The 16,300-nt window shown below is 48.5% G+C and overlaps 1 protein-coding gene across 2 annotated transcripts in view; it reads right to left on the bottom strand.

The window, feature by feature from the left end:
• Positions 1–12,653, bottom strand: part of KATNAL1 (katanin catalytic subunit A1 like 1) — a 63,052-nt gene extending 50,399 nt beyond the window's left edge. Inside the window, exon 1 of one of the 2 annotated variants that reach the window (XM_045016696.1) lies at positions 12,501–12,653. The gene's annotated coding sequence lies outside the window, so the exon portion shown is untranslated. Of the gene's footprint in view, positions 1–12,427; positions 12,458–12,500 lie in introns of those variants that run through there. The other variant, XM_045016704.1, reaches the window with a different exon arrangement.
• Between the last annotated feature and the right edge of the window lie 3,647 nt (positions 12,654–16,300).

Below are 16,300 nucleotides of genomic sequence, written 5' to 3'. Positions count from 1 at the left end.
GGATGCTGGTGTCATCCAGAAATTTTTGGTAGACTCCATGAGGCCATTATTAATACAACCCCTCTGTCTGACTGACTCACTTCCAGAATATCCAACAATTTGTGAGACTTTTCTTGAACAGTAGATGGCTCAAAGACCAATGCATATATGCTCCTGATGAGCAGGTCTTGGAAGATTTTACATCTTCCATAATACTTTTGATGTCTATCATAACATCCTCTGGAGAAACATGAGTTGTATGGAGTATGGTCTACACTCTCTTCCTCAGCTGTGGAATCTGAATCATATCTCAGTGAAGGAGGTAGTACAGGGGTTTGGCAGGTTGGTATACCAAGAGGGAGATTAAAAAGTGACTGCCATTCCTATCCTCCAAGACTGTGATGTCCAGGAAGGCCATTTGGCTCATGGCAGATAAACGTGCAAAATGGCCCTTGTGCAGAAGGTGGGGTTCGAAACCTCATCTGAGAGGGATGTACTGAAGTACTCTGTGTCGACGGTGAAACCAAGAAAGGTCTAGTTTGAGGCAAAAGAAACTAAATGACCCTAGAATGAACCTCTCATTCTATTCCATTGGCACCAAAGTAACAATAAGGAAACTTCAGCTCCAAATCCTCAATTCCAAGGGAATCCTTAACATCACCCTAGCAAGTGGAGCACTGTGGGATTTCTGCTCAGCAGTACAGATAATGGAGCCTGAAATTAAAACTGTAGCCTCTCCGGGACTGAAACTGGGGAGAAAAGACAATCTTTCCATCAGAACTAGATAAGATGGACCTAATCCTTAGAACCAAGGAGATGGGCTTCTGATAACAAGAACATCCTACCTTAGCACCAGATAATTCCACCTTAATCTTCAGTGCCAACCACCTGCCTGATCCTCAGGAACATGACCACATGGAGCAATGGTGCCATGTATTCCTCTTTTCTCCATCTCTCGACACCAAGGAAAGTGGATTTGGTGTGGCATCCAAAGCTACCTTTGGGTTTCTCAGACCCTCTCTTGGAACCGGAACTGGATATGCCTGAAGACTGGAACTGCTAAGGGCTTAAAGCAAGTTCTGACTCCAATTCTGCACTGGAAGCTCTAAGAAGTCAACTCCCTACCCAATTTCAAGTCTCTGATGCAAAGTTTGGGGTACTAGAACTAAAACAATTCAGAAAAAAAAATCCACCTTCTTCTGAAAAATAAAAGGGAAAAATAAAAACTATGAATCTCTATAAACATGAGCTATAGTAAGGCTAATGCAGCATAGCCAGGGTCTTTAAAAAATAAGGCAAAAATAAAGAGGCCTAGACTATGTCTACGTTAGCACTTTTGTCAGTAAAACTTGTTTGTCAGGAGTGTGAAAAAACCACACCCCTGACCAACATAAATTACAGCAACAGATGTGCTGGTGTGAACAGCACTATGCTCTTCTGCCGACACAGCTACAGCTGCTCGCTGGGGTGATTTAATTATGCCTATGGTGGAGCTCTCTCCGATCAGCAGAGTGGCTACATGGCAGACCTTACAACTGCGCCGCTTTCAGTCAGTGATCTCCCTGCTGAGTCACACAGCATAAGGAGACTGCTGCCTGACTAGAACACAGAGGGGACTAAATCCAGAACAAGGGGCAGGAAAAGGACAAAGTGTTCCTGGGAGTTGGGGGGCAACGAATGGCTGGGCAAGGAGACTGGGAGCTGCGGGAGAAGAGAAGGAGAGGCTGGAGCCTGCAACAAGAAAGGGGGATAGACTGAGATTGGATAAGAAACCAAGGCCTGGTCCACACTAAAAAGGGGGTTCGAATTAGGGTACGCAAATTCAGCTACGTGAATAGCGTAGCTGAATTCGAAGTACCCTAATTCGAACTACTCACCCGTCCAGACGCGGCGGGGTCGAACTCCGCGGCTCCAAGGTCGACTCCGCCACCGCCGTTTGCAGTGGTGGAGTACCGGAGTCGACCGGAGCGCATCCGGAGTTCGAACTATCGCGTCTAGATCAGACGCGATAGTTCGAACTCCGAGAAGTCGAACTCACCGCGTCAACCCGGACGGTAAGTGTGGACTAGCCCCAAGAGAGGGCAGCTAGAACTGAGAACAAGTGAAAAAGCAGGGAGGCAGATCAGACCTAGGGCGACGAGATGTCCTGATTTTATAGGAACAGTCCTTACTTTTGGGTCTTTTTCTTATATAGGCTTCTATTACCCCCACCACCTACCCCTGTCCCGATTTTTCACACTTGCTGTCTGATCATCCTAATCAGACCTGGAGCAGCAAACTAGGAGTGGCTGGGCAAGGAGACTGGGACTGGGGAGAAACCTGCAGACTAGAGACTGAAGTAGGGTAGGCAAGGAGAAAGGGACTAGGAGAAGGAGCCAGGGTGGGGAAGAGACAGGACTAGGACAGATTGGAGGGGATGGAGCAGAAGGGATCAAGTCTGAGGGGAGTAGGGATAGAATGGGCAGAAGTCTGTGCCCAAAAGAGAACACTCCCCTCCACAGCCTGGGAAAAAACCCATTAATTCCTGAGTCTCACCATTCCTCTGCTGACAGCAAATACCTGTGAAATCCACTAGCAAAATGTGTCTCACACCCCCTCTTGTGGTACACACAAATGATGAGAACCTACTACTGCTATCAGTTACTTCACTAGTGGCAGAGAACTGGGCAGTGGAGCTAAAGGTTCCAACTCTGCTGATAAACCATGGGGGTGTCAATATGATGCCACATGATGAATTATCTGTTTTTCAGTTTGCTTTTTTAAAAAACTAGGAAATTACACATAAAAGTCCTAAGATAAAACAATAGTAAGGTTGTAAAGTCAAGCATTCAAATGTTAGGAAATGCCAGCTCCTTTGTGCACATGCATGATACAGTCTTCAAATACATTATCAGATCCTATTTATCCACAAGATACCTATCTCATTCAGTGCACAGAAACAGGGATATGTATGAAAGGAAGCTGTTATTTGTAAGACTTGTTGCAGAAGCTGGAAGGGATGTAATGAATCAGGCAGGCTTTTGCAGAAACAGAAAAGATGGTTCTATAGTTAAGACAACTGAATAACTGGATTCTATCCCTGCCTCTGCCATAGGCACAAAACTTAAACCAAAATGTTCAAACTAACTGTGTTCCTCATTTTCTGGGTGGCCATCTTAATACCTTAATACTTCTGATTTGCAGAAGTGCTGAGCACTTGCAACTGAAGTCAATTAGAGCTGCGCTTTGAACATATGAAGTGCTATACAGTAGAACCTCAGAGTTACAAATACCTCAGGAATGGAGGTTGTTTGGGTGGTTCTTTCAAATGTTTACAACTGGACATTGACTTAACACAGCTTTGAAACTTTACTATGCAGAATAAAAATTTTGCTTTTAACCATCTTAATTTAAATGAAACAAGCACAGAAACCATTTCCTTACCTTTCAAATCTTTTTTAAAAAAACTGTCCCTTCATTTTTTTAGTAGTTTATGTTTAACACAGTAGTTATGTTTGTACTGTATTTGCTTTTGTTATGTGTGTCTCTCTGCTGCTGCCTGATTGTGTGCTTCCAGTTCCAAATGAGGTGTGTGGTTGACTGGTCAGTTTGTAACTCTGGTGTTCGTAACTCTGAGGTTCTACTGTATAATGTTACATTTTCTGAAAAAAATCAGGTTTTAGGCATCTAAAATTAAGCAACCAAAAATTGGTGGAAACTTTTAACCTTAATCTCTCGGTGCCTCAGTTCCCTATATGTAAACTTGTGGAACTCCTTGCCTGAAGGCTAGGACTATAACAGCGTTTAAAAGAGAACTGGATAAATTCATGGAGGTTAAGTCCATTAATAGCTATTAGCCAGGATGGGTAAGGAACGGTGTCCCTAGACTTCTTTAGTTTGTCAGAGGGTGGGGATGGATGGCAGGAGAGAGATCATTTGATCATTACCTGTTAGGTTCACTCCCTCTGGTGCACCTGGCATTGGCCACTGTCAGTAGACAGGATACTGGGCTAGATGGACCTTTGGTCTGACCCAGTATGGCCGTTCTTATGTAAACTGAGGGCAATATCTCCCCCTTACCTAACAGGGGTATTGTGAAGCACTCAGACAGAGTTTTGAATAGCGTGCAGTAAATAAGGCATGGGGTCATACAGTGAGCAATGAGGAGAAAACAAAATATTGAATAGCTGCTCATTAAGTGAGCCCCATCCATCCTCTGCACTGAATGAGGCAGGAGTTCCGTGGAAAAAATAGTACGTGACAATCTAATTAAAGTCTGTATCATAATGCATATGGACAAGGGAAACAAATGATGGCTGCACAGGCAACCTTCATTCTGCCATTTCCTAGCTTTTTTATGCTTGACTTTGTAACATTAATAATGTTATTATGACATTGTTTGTACGTAAAATAGAGAGAAAACCAGCGCTCTACTCAACAATTCCTATGTTCCTAAAGGAACTACTAACTTTGCAATTGTTATCCAGGCACATCACCTCCACGTTAGTGCACACAACAAAATTCATGTGACAGGGTGGGGCCAAGGGGTTTGGAGTGTGGGAGGGGGTTCAGGGGTGGGGTAGAGAGTTGGGATGCAGGGGATGAGGGCTCTGAGGTGGGGCTGGGGATTTGGGGTGAAAGCTGCCCAGGGCTTCGACAAGGAGAGAGAACTCCCTACAGCTCTCTCTCTTCATAGCAGCAGCTGGTCTCAGGGGAGGGGCGCCTCTCCCCGCCATGGCAGCTCCAGGGCTGGGGCTGCGGGTATAGGCACTGACTCCACGATGCTCCGGGGCTTGAGCACCCACGGCCTCCCCACCCCCCGCCCCTCCTCACCTTCGCCTCCTCCATGAGCACACCACGTCCCCGCTTTTCCGCCTACCTCCCAGCACGTGCTGATGCAAAACAGTTGTTTTGTGGTGTAACAAGCTCCGGGAGGGAGCGGGGAGGAGCGGGAACACAGCGCGCTCAGGGGAGGAGGCGAAGAAGAGGCGAGGCTGGGGTGGGGATTTGAGGAAGGGGTTGGAATAGGGGCAGGGAGGGGGCAGATTTAGCACAGGGACTTTTGAGAAGGCGGTGGAATGGGGGCAGGAGGGGGTGGGGCCGGGATGGACTCGGGGCAGGGCCTGGGGGGGGGGGGGGTCAAGCACCCACCTGCACCAGCAGAAGTCGGTGCTTATGGCCCCAGGATAAGCGCCTCTCCCACAGCTGGGGCAAGTCCGGGGCTGGGGAAGGGGCGTGTCTCCCCGGCTGCAGCAGGTCCAGGCCAGGCTGGATTGGGGCCGGGGGAGGGACCCTTCTCCCCCGGCCGTGGCAGGTCCGTGGCTGGGCTGGGTCGAGTCCCAGGTGGGGGGGGGAGGAATCCCCGGCCACATAGCTTAGAAGGAACTTGGGTGGTAGCTATGTCAATAAAAATTCTTCCATCAACCTAGCACTATCTACACCAGGAGTTAGGTTGACAACTATGCATCTCAGGGGTGTGGATTTTTCACACTCCTGAGCAACACAGCTGGGTCAATTTAACTTTTTAGTGTAGACCAGGTCTCAGTCCGTCGACCTGGGCTGGGAGGCTCGCTACCATGAGCTGTGCAGACATACCCTGTGTGTCTAAGCACAGGCTATTTCTCCAAGTCTGTTTTCTAATCTCTCCATTTTTCCATTAATAGTGCCTCAGCAACTGTTCTTGACTGCTGTTTCATTGTTTAAATGCTCATATCATTTGGAAGGTTTTCCTTACAACTAATCTGAACTTGCCCTTCTTGAATTTAAGGCCACCAATTTAGTTATATATCTTTGATCAATGTGGAATATGTCTCTCTCTCCCTTTATCTATTATTACAAGGCTTTCTATATAACCATCTTCTCTCTCACTTTCCCTTCAAAGTTGTAAACTCTTTAAAATATAAACATAATAGATATGTTAACAGAATCTGAATGAGTAGCATGAACTGTAATAGTAATTAAAATATCAGAGAAAAGCAACCAATCCAGTTCCATTTTCAGCCAGTCCGAGACCTGTTACAAGTCTGCAGGACTGTTCATATTTCATAGCCTTTTAATTTCATATTATATTTCTTCACAATACCAATAGCACAGGATTTTTTTAAACACTGAAATCTTTCAGAACTGGTTATTCATCTAATATTTAATTATTTAATTATTCATACCATTTTAAATTAATCTTGTCTGTGTGTAACAAATAGATTTCTTTCATTTCAGGTTCTACATCCTAGGACAATTGGCATTGATGTCTGTAATGAACATTGTCGCCTGCTCAGGAACTATGACTCACATCAGAGGCCATGTGTGTTATTGTAGATGCTATGGCCTAGTCTACACCTAAAATTTTAGATTCTCTCTACACTAGAAACTTTAAGGCACTGCAGCAGCACCACTGTAGTGCTCTAGCTTAGGCTGTGTCTACACTGCGCACCTTACAACAGTGTGGCTGTGCTGTTGCAGCTGCGCCGTTGTAAGGTGCACAGTGTGGCCGCTTTTTATCACCAGTAGAGAGCTCTCACAGTGACAAAATAAAACTACCTGCAACGAGGGGCAGTAACTTCATCGCCGAGAATGCAGCTCCCCGCAATGAAGCGCTTTCCACACCAGTGCTTTTGTGTGTTTTTTCACACCCCTAAGCGACAAAAGTTTTAGCGACAAAGTGTCAGTGTAGACAAAGCCTTAGGTCTGGTCTACACTGGGGTGGGGGAGGGGCGTTGATCTAAGGTACGCAACTTCAGCTACGTGAATAACGTAGCTGAAGTCCAAGTACCTTAGCTTGAATTACTTACTGTCCTCACGGCGCAGGATCGACGTCCGCGGCTCCCCATGTCGACTCCGTACCGCCATTCGCGTTGGTGGAGTTCCGGAGTCGACAGGAGCACGTTCGGGGTTCGATATATCGCGTCTAGATGAGACGCGATATATCGAACTCCGAGAAATCTATTGCTACCCGCCAATCCGGCGGGTAGTGAAGACGTACCCTCAGACAGAAAGGGTTTTTCCACTGCTGTAGTAAACACACCTCTCCAAGAGGTGGTAGCTAGGTTAACATAAAATTCTTCTGTTGACCTAGCGGTGTCTACGCCAGGGCTTAGGTCAGATTAATCACAATTGCACAGGGAGTGACATTTTTCACAGCAATGTAGTTAAGCCGACCTAACTTTGTGGTGTAGACTAGCTCTAAGGTCAATGCACCTACATTATTCAGGGGTGTGAAAAATTCATATCCCCGAGAGACATAGTTAAGCCAACCTGAGCCCAGGTGTAGAAACCACTAAGTCGACCGAAGAATTCTTCCATCAACCTAACTACCACCTCTAGATGGGGTAGATTTATTATAGTGACAGAAAAACCCTTTCCATCATTGTAGGAAGTGTCTATGCTATAGCACTGTAGGTGCAATTGTGCTGCCCTGAGATCTGGTCTACACCTAAAAATTAGGTCATCCTGGCTGCACAGCTCAGGGCTGTGAACAATTTCACACCCTGTGTGACACAGTTAGGTTGACCGAACCCACACCGTAGACCCAGTTAGGTTGACAGAAGAATTCTTCCATCAACCTAGCTACCGCCTCTCAAAGAGGTGGATTAATTACATCAATGGAAAAACCCCTTCAGTCAACACAGAAAGCACCTACACTAATGTGCTAGTTGTGCCGTTATAATTTAGACATACCCTTAGTCTTAACTAAAGCCCATCAGATAAACTGAAGGATGGATGCAAAGAGCATTGGTCAGTTTCAGTAGGGGAAAACCAAAAATACATACACACACCACACTTCTCTCCGTTAGCTTTGTTTTCACTAAGTTCCCAAACTTCCATGCAAGTCTTTCCATAGACTTCCATGGGAGTTGACGATGCTTATCACCTTGCAGACTCCCATGATCCTACTTCAAGAGGGCACTTAAATATAGGCTTAATTTTAAGCATGTGGTTACATTTCAATTGACTTCAGGATCTGACCATGTACTTAATTGTGGCCCTCAACAGGGATGCCTTCCTCACTCCAGGCCTAAAAGTATACAAGGGAAGCTCAAAAAATTAAGCAACAAGTTGTTTTTTCCTTGCATTTCAGTCTTCAGACTGTACTGAAGTGAAATCCATTTTGAAATGTTACAAGTATATTTGGAGAGGGGACACCAGATACTAGGCCTGTAGCATCGACATTTGCCTCTCAAAAGAGATTTGTTTCAATTCTTTTGAGGACAAATTTGAATTGCCTGAATTGCAAACAAAAACAGAATCTTAAAAAAATTTCAGAAGTTAATGGTAGTCAAAACTAAAGAAGAAAGCACTAAGCAGTTGATCAATGTTATAATTAGAGAGCGTGCTATTTCTGAATAGAAAAATTAAAATTCTGAAGAATTAATTTAACACAATAATGCCAGTGTACTAGGGTTTTCTGAAGTACTTGAAAAGAGGAATTACAGATTGCTATGTTATTTCTTGATGGGACGGCCAGTTTTAGTCCCTCCTTCAAATCTCCAAGTTGTTTCCAGTACAACCTTCAATAAAGGATTTTCACTGACTATAAGCTAAATCAAGCAGATGCTTAAGCCCATTAGTAACTTAAGGCATGAGTGGTTCCCCCTAAGTTAATGTTAAGTTACTCACATATTGTTTGTAAAGCAGGGCCATAAAGATCGGAATATACACTACTACTTTAATTTAGGCCTCAGAACTTTTCCCCATTTAAACTATACGTCTCTAAGAATCAAACTAATTGTCTTATGATTATAAACAAGCTAAAAATATTTCTCTACTCAGATAATAATGGTTTAGACCAGCGGTTCTCAGATTGTGGGTCAGGACCTCAAAGTGGGTCACAATCCCGTTTTAATGGCGTTGCCAGGATTGGCTTAGACTTGCTGGGCCCCGGGCCGAAGTCCGAGGGCTTCAGCCCTGGGCAGCAGGGCTCAGGTTGGAGGCCCCCTCCCTCAGGCTGAAGCCCTTGGCTTTAGCCCCCGCCCCCATCCAGGGTGGTGGGGCTGGGGCAGACTCAGGCTTCGGTCCCCCTCACCACCCAGGGTCGTGTAATAATTGTTGTTGTTAGAAGGGGGTCGCACTGCAATTAAGTTTGAGAATCCCTGGTTTAGACAAGTAGACACCAGAGACAAATTCTCTATTATTGGTGGAGCAGGCTTCAAGTCTTAGGATGTTTCCATTTTTTAAAAGGTGATTCTTTTGAGGGACAATTAGTTATGTTGAAGAAGACCTCATATTTGTAGAATCAAATTGACCTGCATATACAAGACCTGTTATTAATCCACCTTGCCCTAACTTCAGTCCACTTGCCTTCCCAGCCTGAGATTGTGCATTCCTTGGAGTACCTGACATTCCTTCTTGAATGTTTGGAAATGGCATGCATTGTTTGCACTACTATGAACAAATATTACTTTAAATAACAAGAAGCAATGCAACATCATTGATTGAAAATATAAATTTATGGGGATGAGAAAAGATTAAACAATATTTCTTAAATTTGAATCCCAGTATAATTTCAGTCTTTATCTCAGAAACTTCAGTAAATTTGTATCTTATTTTTATCTTCTGAATAAATTCTGTTTCTTATTACTGCAAGATGTATATTTTTTGAAATGATAAACAATTGTTAATAATGGATGGATCTAAATTGAAATGTTTATCCCACAGCATGAAAAGTAAAATAAGTTAGTGCTCAGAGATTAAAATGTAAATTGTACATCCAGGGTCAAAATCTTTCTTGTCATACTCATTTAAGTATTTCAATTGACTTCAATGGGACTATGGGTATGAGTAAAGCAAGCAGCATTTGGTTCCCAGTCTTAGAAAGCCTGACTTGAATATGCCTAGCATACATATTTTCTAGCAGCTGATTATAAATAAGTAGCTTTACTGATGCCAAATGTTCCAGGTAGAATGAGTCTGTCCTGTGACTGTATGTAAACATCAATTAGCATGAATCCTAACACTTCATTTGCTTTCAGTGGAACATTGATTACCAAGAGCAGTATAGCTGAGAAGATACGTAGGCAAAAAGATACCAGCTTTTACCCCCTTTTCATTCACTTTTCTGCCTTTATTCATGCTGCCCATTATACTGTTCTGGTCTACCAAGGCACTACCCTCGCCTTATTTAAGTTGTGCTTAAAAAAAATCTCACTTTTCTTGCAATATCTACAATAAATGAGTCAGTTATTTTCACTGGTTTTAATGTGACCTGTTTTATTTTCCCATTAAAAAAAGAAAAACATGAAGATGTGTACATCTTATAGCAAATAGCTACATTATGCTATTGCTCTAACCCCGTCCCTACTGCTGTAATCCTTACTGACAGTGTTACGTCTAAGGCTATGTCTACACCATAGACAGCGGGTATAATAGGCCTTCCCTGGCACAGCCGCGGCCGAAGGAGCCGTTTGCTGGTTTTTACTTATGTGCCATGCAGGTTCCGGGGTGACTGAGGAGACAGTATCTGCTATTCAGCTTCCTGGGTTCTTCAGTAATTTCCCTGGACTCCAGAGAGATTACTGATGAACCCAGGAAGCTGAGTAGCAGATACCACCTCCTCAGCTGCCCTGGAACCTGCATGGCGTATATAAAAAGTTCCCCATTCTTCCACTGGGCGACACTACCTATACCAATGGGAGGGGTTCTCCCCAACATAGGTAATCCACCTCCCCAAGAGGCAATAGCTAAATCAACAGAAGAATTCTTCCGTCAACCTAGTCCTGTCTACACAGGACTTAACAACATTGCTCTGGGGTGTGAATTTTTCACATCAATGAGCAACATAGCTGGGTCAATCTAAGTTTCTAGTGTAGACTAGTGCCAACTCTTCTGGGTAAGGACAGCATTTTTCCTCTTCTCTGAAGGATGTATCACACATTTAAGTACTATAAAATAAATAAGTTGAAAATATATGACTTTTCCCAACTGAGCAGCATACTAAATGTATTCACTGTATTTACAGCAAGAGAGAACAATTTTTCAAATGTAATTAAATTATAAATGTTTACAATTTGTAAATATCTTAGGAATGGTTGGGAAAGAAATCCCTAGAGTCCTAAATCATTTGCCTATTCACCAATCAATCCTTCCTCTTGGACACATTAGAAACCACTTGCAGGTGCTCAAGTAACATCTCAGTGCATCTGCTACAACTAGAGTAAAATGCACAAAATAGGGTGCATCTAGGATTGGAAATGTTTTTTCCTTCCCCCTAGAAACAAATGTCCATCACTTTAAAAATAGAGGACACAAGCCAGTGAAGAATATACTGTAAGGAAAAATCCTGCACTAGGCCCTACAGGACAAAGCACGACCTAACATTTTGTTCCATCTCCAGTTACTATATTGAACATAGACTTTTGTATGTTAAATCTCTCTGGAGCAGGAACTTTGTTTTCTGACTTTTCTAAAGGGACAAGATGCAGAACACACTAAATCTGCAACCTTGGGCGAGCAGGCTGTACAATCAGGATGGAAGAGCTGAGCATTACAAAGACAAAAGGAACTATGAAAAGTAAAACTGGCTGTGTGCATGTGTAGAGCGGCTAATGCAACAGGGTCAGTGTTTGCGAGGTGCATTAGAAATGCACAACAGACAATAAATCATTTTTTCAGAGTAGCAGCCGTGTTAGTCTGTATCTGCAAAAGGAACAGGAGTATTAGTGTCACCTTAGAGACTAACAAACTTATTTGAGCATAAGCTTTCGCGGGCTACAGCCCACTTCATCCGACGCATAGACTGGAAAATACAGCAAGAAGATATTTATACATACAGAGAACATGAAAAGGTGGAAGCAGCCATGCCAACTGTAAGAGGCCAATTGAGATGAGCTATCATCAGCAGGAGAAAAAAAAACTTTTAACATGATAATCATAGAAGGTGTGAGGATACTTAACATGGGGAAATATTATCTATTTCCCCATCCCCTTACACACCCACTTCTCCATCCTCGTTATACACCATTAACCCCCCCGCGCACAACTCCCCCCTCCCCTCAGCCCCAGGGAGGGGAGCGGCTCCCCAGCTCCCTGCCTGGCTCCGGGCGCTGCTTTGTCCGCTCGCAGAGCCTCGCCCCAGATGCTGCGGCCCCACAATCCCCCGACAGACGGTGGGGTGGGGGAGCGGCATCGGCACCGTTATACGGGCCCAGTCTGCTGCAGCGGCCCCACGCTGGGGCCCAGCCTACGCTGCCGCAGGCCCCGGTGCCGCACCCACCTCCGGCCCCCCAACAAATCACCCCCGACCCCCCAAAGGCTCAGATGTCGGGGCAAAGCCAGGCTGTGCCCCCACCCGGCTACACGCAGCGCGCTGGGATTTGTAGTCCGGTCCCGCCCGCGCCTCTGCGGCCCATCACAGAACGCGTGAACCCCAGAACTACATCGCCCATCCTGCTTCGCGGCGGAGGCTCCGCACCTCCCTCCCCCCGCGGCCGGCAGGACAGAGGAACGTTCAGTCGCCAACGCTACTCGCGCCACGGACCCTATTGGGGTTTGTTTCGCGTCCCCTCCCCAGCAGCCGCGATGGGCGCCACCTAGTCAGCCCCTGCCCTTACCTGGTGGAGTCACCTCCGCCGCTGTCGCTGGGCGCGTGCCCGCGGACGGGGGGCGCAGCCCGCAGACTCCGTTAGCCCGTGGCGTGCGCGCTGCGGCGGCGGCGGCTCGTTGCCATGGCGCTGAGGGGCGACGCCCGGCCATGGTGCCTGGGTATCCCGCTGCTCCGCCCCGCCCCCCGCCCAGAGAGAGGCTGGGGGCGGGCTGCTCTCCCCTGAGGGGTGTGTGGAACCCAGACCCCTTCCCCTTCCTCACCACACCCGGGGGGGGACCCACAGACACCCCCCCCCACCTACTTCCGCCCGCAACACCCGAGGGGGCAGCGTTGTCTGCCCCCACCGATCCCCCCCACTTCCGCCCGCAACACCCGGCGGGGAGCGTTATCTGCCCCCACAGACCCCCCCCCCACAGTCCTCCCACATACCCACACACTGCCTGCCCCCTCACAGCCTGCATGTGCCCTGTCCTCCCCAACACTCACACGCTGCCTGACCTCTGTCCTCCCATGTACCCACAGGCTGCCTGTCCGGTCCATCCCCCCACAGCCCGCTTGTCCCCTGTCCTCCCACATGGTGCCTGTCCCCCCACAGCCCACTTGTCCCTCATCCTCCCATGTACCCGAAGAAGTGAGCTGCAGCTCACGAAAGCTCATGCTAAAATAAATTTGTTAGTCTTTAAGGTGCCACAAGTACTCCTGTTCTTTTTGCGGATACAGACTAACACGGCTGCTACTCTGGTACCCACATGGTGTCTGCCCCTACATATTGCACCTATCCTCCCACATACCCATATGCTGTTTGTGAGTCTGTGACGTAGAAGCTGGCACTCACCCACCAAACTTCCAACAGATGGGAATGATTTTTAATCTTGCCGAGCTGGGCTGAAATCAAATTGGTGATGCACAGGGGAAAGGCTTTATGACAGTGGGTCTCAAACTTTTTTACTGGAGACCCCTTTCACATCGCAAACCTCTGAGTGCGACCCCATAATAAGTTAATCACACTGTTTAATATATTTAACACCATTATAAATGCTGGAGGCAAGCTGGGTTTGGGGTGGAGGTTGACAGCTTGTGACCCCCCATGTAATGACCTCGCGACCCTCTGAGGGGTCCTGACCCCCAGTTTGAGAACCCCAGCTCTGGCTCATTAGCAATGCCTTCACACATCCAGTCTCCAATAAGTAAGGCTAAGATTATGTGACTTCTGTGACCTCCGTGACATCTGATGCTTCAGCCATGGGCTGTGCATATCATAGGCTGCGGGAGGCTAAGCATCCCCAAACAGCCCCATGTGGCCCATCTTACGCTTCACCTGAGGCCTCTTCCTGCTTGCCACTTCCCCTCGGCCCCAGCCCAGGCAGGCTGCTCCTCTTCTGGGGCAGCTGGCTTGCACCTGGGACTTGGGGCAGCTGGAGCCACCCAGCGCTGGGGGGACCCCAGGCATGCCACTTGGTGCTCCAGGGCTGGGGGCGGCTGGAGGCACTGGGGCTGCTCAACCTATGCTGTGGGGGATGAGAGGTGGGGCCATGGCACCCAGGCTGGGGAGTGAAGCTTGCCTAGGAAAATGGGGCTGCAGGAGGAAGAGAGCTCCAATTGGATTTGCAAAAAACTATCCTCCATGGCCATTTGCAGAAATAAAGCCCATATGCCTACTGAGCGATTGCTGTTCATGGTAAAGCTCCATACTGGTGCTTATGCCACCCAGCAGTGGGGCCATGGTGCCTGGTGCTCCGGGGCTGGAGGCCACGCACCACCTACCCACACACTGCTCTGGGGCTGGAGGTGCTTGGGCATCCTTGGGTGGGGGGGTCTTGGGCAGAAGGGGTGGGCTGGGCTAGCCTCCCCAAGCCAACGGTTCACCCACCACCCATGTCTACAGCCCAGGGTGGTGGGGTGGGAGCTGTCAGCCATCATGGGCCAGGGAGCTGTGAACTGGCAGGGGCCCCAGCAGCTCCCAGCTACTGCTGGGGGACCCAGAGCTCCCAGCCAATCTGAGCGGTGAGGAGATCTGCAGCTCTGAACCACCAGCCCCGGAGCCATGGACAGCAGATATCATAGGCAGGGGTACGCTGTGCCTCCCCAAACAGCCTGGCGTGGCCCCGCCCATGCTCCACCCCCATGCCCTCTTCTGCAGTTCCCAGTGCTCTGACATGCTCTGCAAAGCTGGCTGGGGCTGGAGCTAGGGCTGGCCGGCCTGCCTCCTGCAGGGACTTGGGGTGGCTGGTGCTAGGACCGCGCTACCTGCTCAGCTCTCGGACCACGCTGTCCGGCACTCCACGGCTGGGGGCGCTATGGCCGCACCACATGGCCATGTGGGATACCGGGGTTGGGGCCGCTGCCTGGCACCCGAGGGCTGGAGGCGCTGCAGCCATGCTGACTGGATGCCCAGTGCTGAGGCCATGGCAGGGACCTGGAGCTCTGAGCCGCCGGCCCCAGAGCTCTGTGCTATTGCTGGCAGCAGAGGGCACCCCAAGCTCCCTGCTGCCACTGGGGGCTTCCAGCACAGCGGGAGACCCCGAAGCCTCCAACTACCAGCCCTGAAGTTCCGAGCCAAAGACCCACAGCACCGAGCCACTGCAGACAGCTGGAGGACCCCGAAGCTCCCAGCTACTGCTGACACCAGGGAGACCCCGGAGCTCCAAGTGGCAGCGGGTGCTGGATCCTCCTCTCCCTTCCTTCCCACAGCAGGGCTGGGGCTAAGGACTGGCTTTAGGCCAATGCCACCAATTCCCCCGAATCGGGTCCCGCGCCTAAGAGGGCCCCGCGCCCAGTGGAAGGGCCACCAGGGGGGTCAAGTGGCCATGGCTAGAGGCTCCTGGATAGAGGCTTCCCTGGATAGAGGCTCCTTTTTAATTTTTCCTCACCCGGCGGCGCTCCGGGTTTTCGGCAGCACTTCAGCAGCGGGTCCTTAACTCGCTCCAGGTCTTCGGCAACACTTCACCGGCAGGTCCTTCAGTGCCGTGGAAGACCCAGAGCTAGAGAAGGACCCGCCTCCGAAAACTAGGAGAGCCTCCCGGTGAGTACAAGCCCCACGTGTTTTTTTATGTGTTTGTGTTTTTTTCAGTCATCCCTGCTGGGGCCCCGTTGAAACTGTTTGAATCAGGCCCCACACTTCCTAAGCTGGCCCTGGTTAGGGTTCCTATGGGTAGGGCAATTGGATCTATGGTTAGGGTTCCTATGGGTAGGGAACTTGGAGCTAGGGTTAGGGTTCCTAAGGGTAGGGGTCCCCGCCCTAGGGTAAGGGTTCATATGGGTAGGGCACTTCGAGCTAGGGTTAGGGTTCCTATGGGTATGGCTTCCTGCCCTAGGGTGAGGGTTCTTAAGTGTAGGACACTTGGAGCTAGGGTTAGAGTTCCAATGGGTAGGGCGCCCTGCCCTAGGGTTAGGGTTGCTAAGGGTAAGGCACTTGGAGCTAGGGTTAGGGTTCCTATGGATAGGGCTTCCTGCCCTAGGGTTAGGGTTCCTAAGGGTAGGGCACTTGGAGCTAGGGTTAGGGTTACAATGGGTAGGGCGCCCCGCCCTAGGGTAAGGGTTCCTAAGGGTAGGACACTTGGTTCTAGAGTTAGGGTTTGTATGGATAGGGCTTCCCACCCTAGGGTTAGGGTTCCTAAGGGTAGGGCACTTGGAGGTAGGGTTATGGTTCCTATGGGTAGGGTTTCCCACCCTACAGTTAGGGTTCCTAAGGATAGGGCACTTGGAGGTAAGGTTAGGGTTCCTATGGTGCCCCACCCTAGGGTTAGGGTTCCTATGGGTAGGGCACTTGGCTCTAGGGTTAGGGTTTGTATGGATAGGGCGCCCCGC

This window comes from Mauremys mutica, chromosome 1, assembly GCF_020497125.1.
Source record: "Mauremys mutica isolate MM-2020 ecotype Southern chromosome 1, ASM2049712v1, whole genome shotgun sequence".
NCBI lineage: Eukaryota > Metazoa > Chordata > Testudines > Geoemydidae > Mauremys > Mauremys mutica.
Note: the sequence above shows the minus strand (reverse complement) of the source record. Positions and strands in the feature narration are given on the sequence as shown.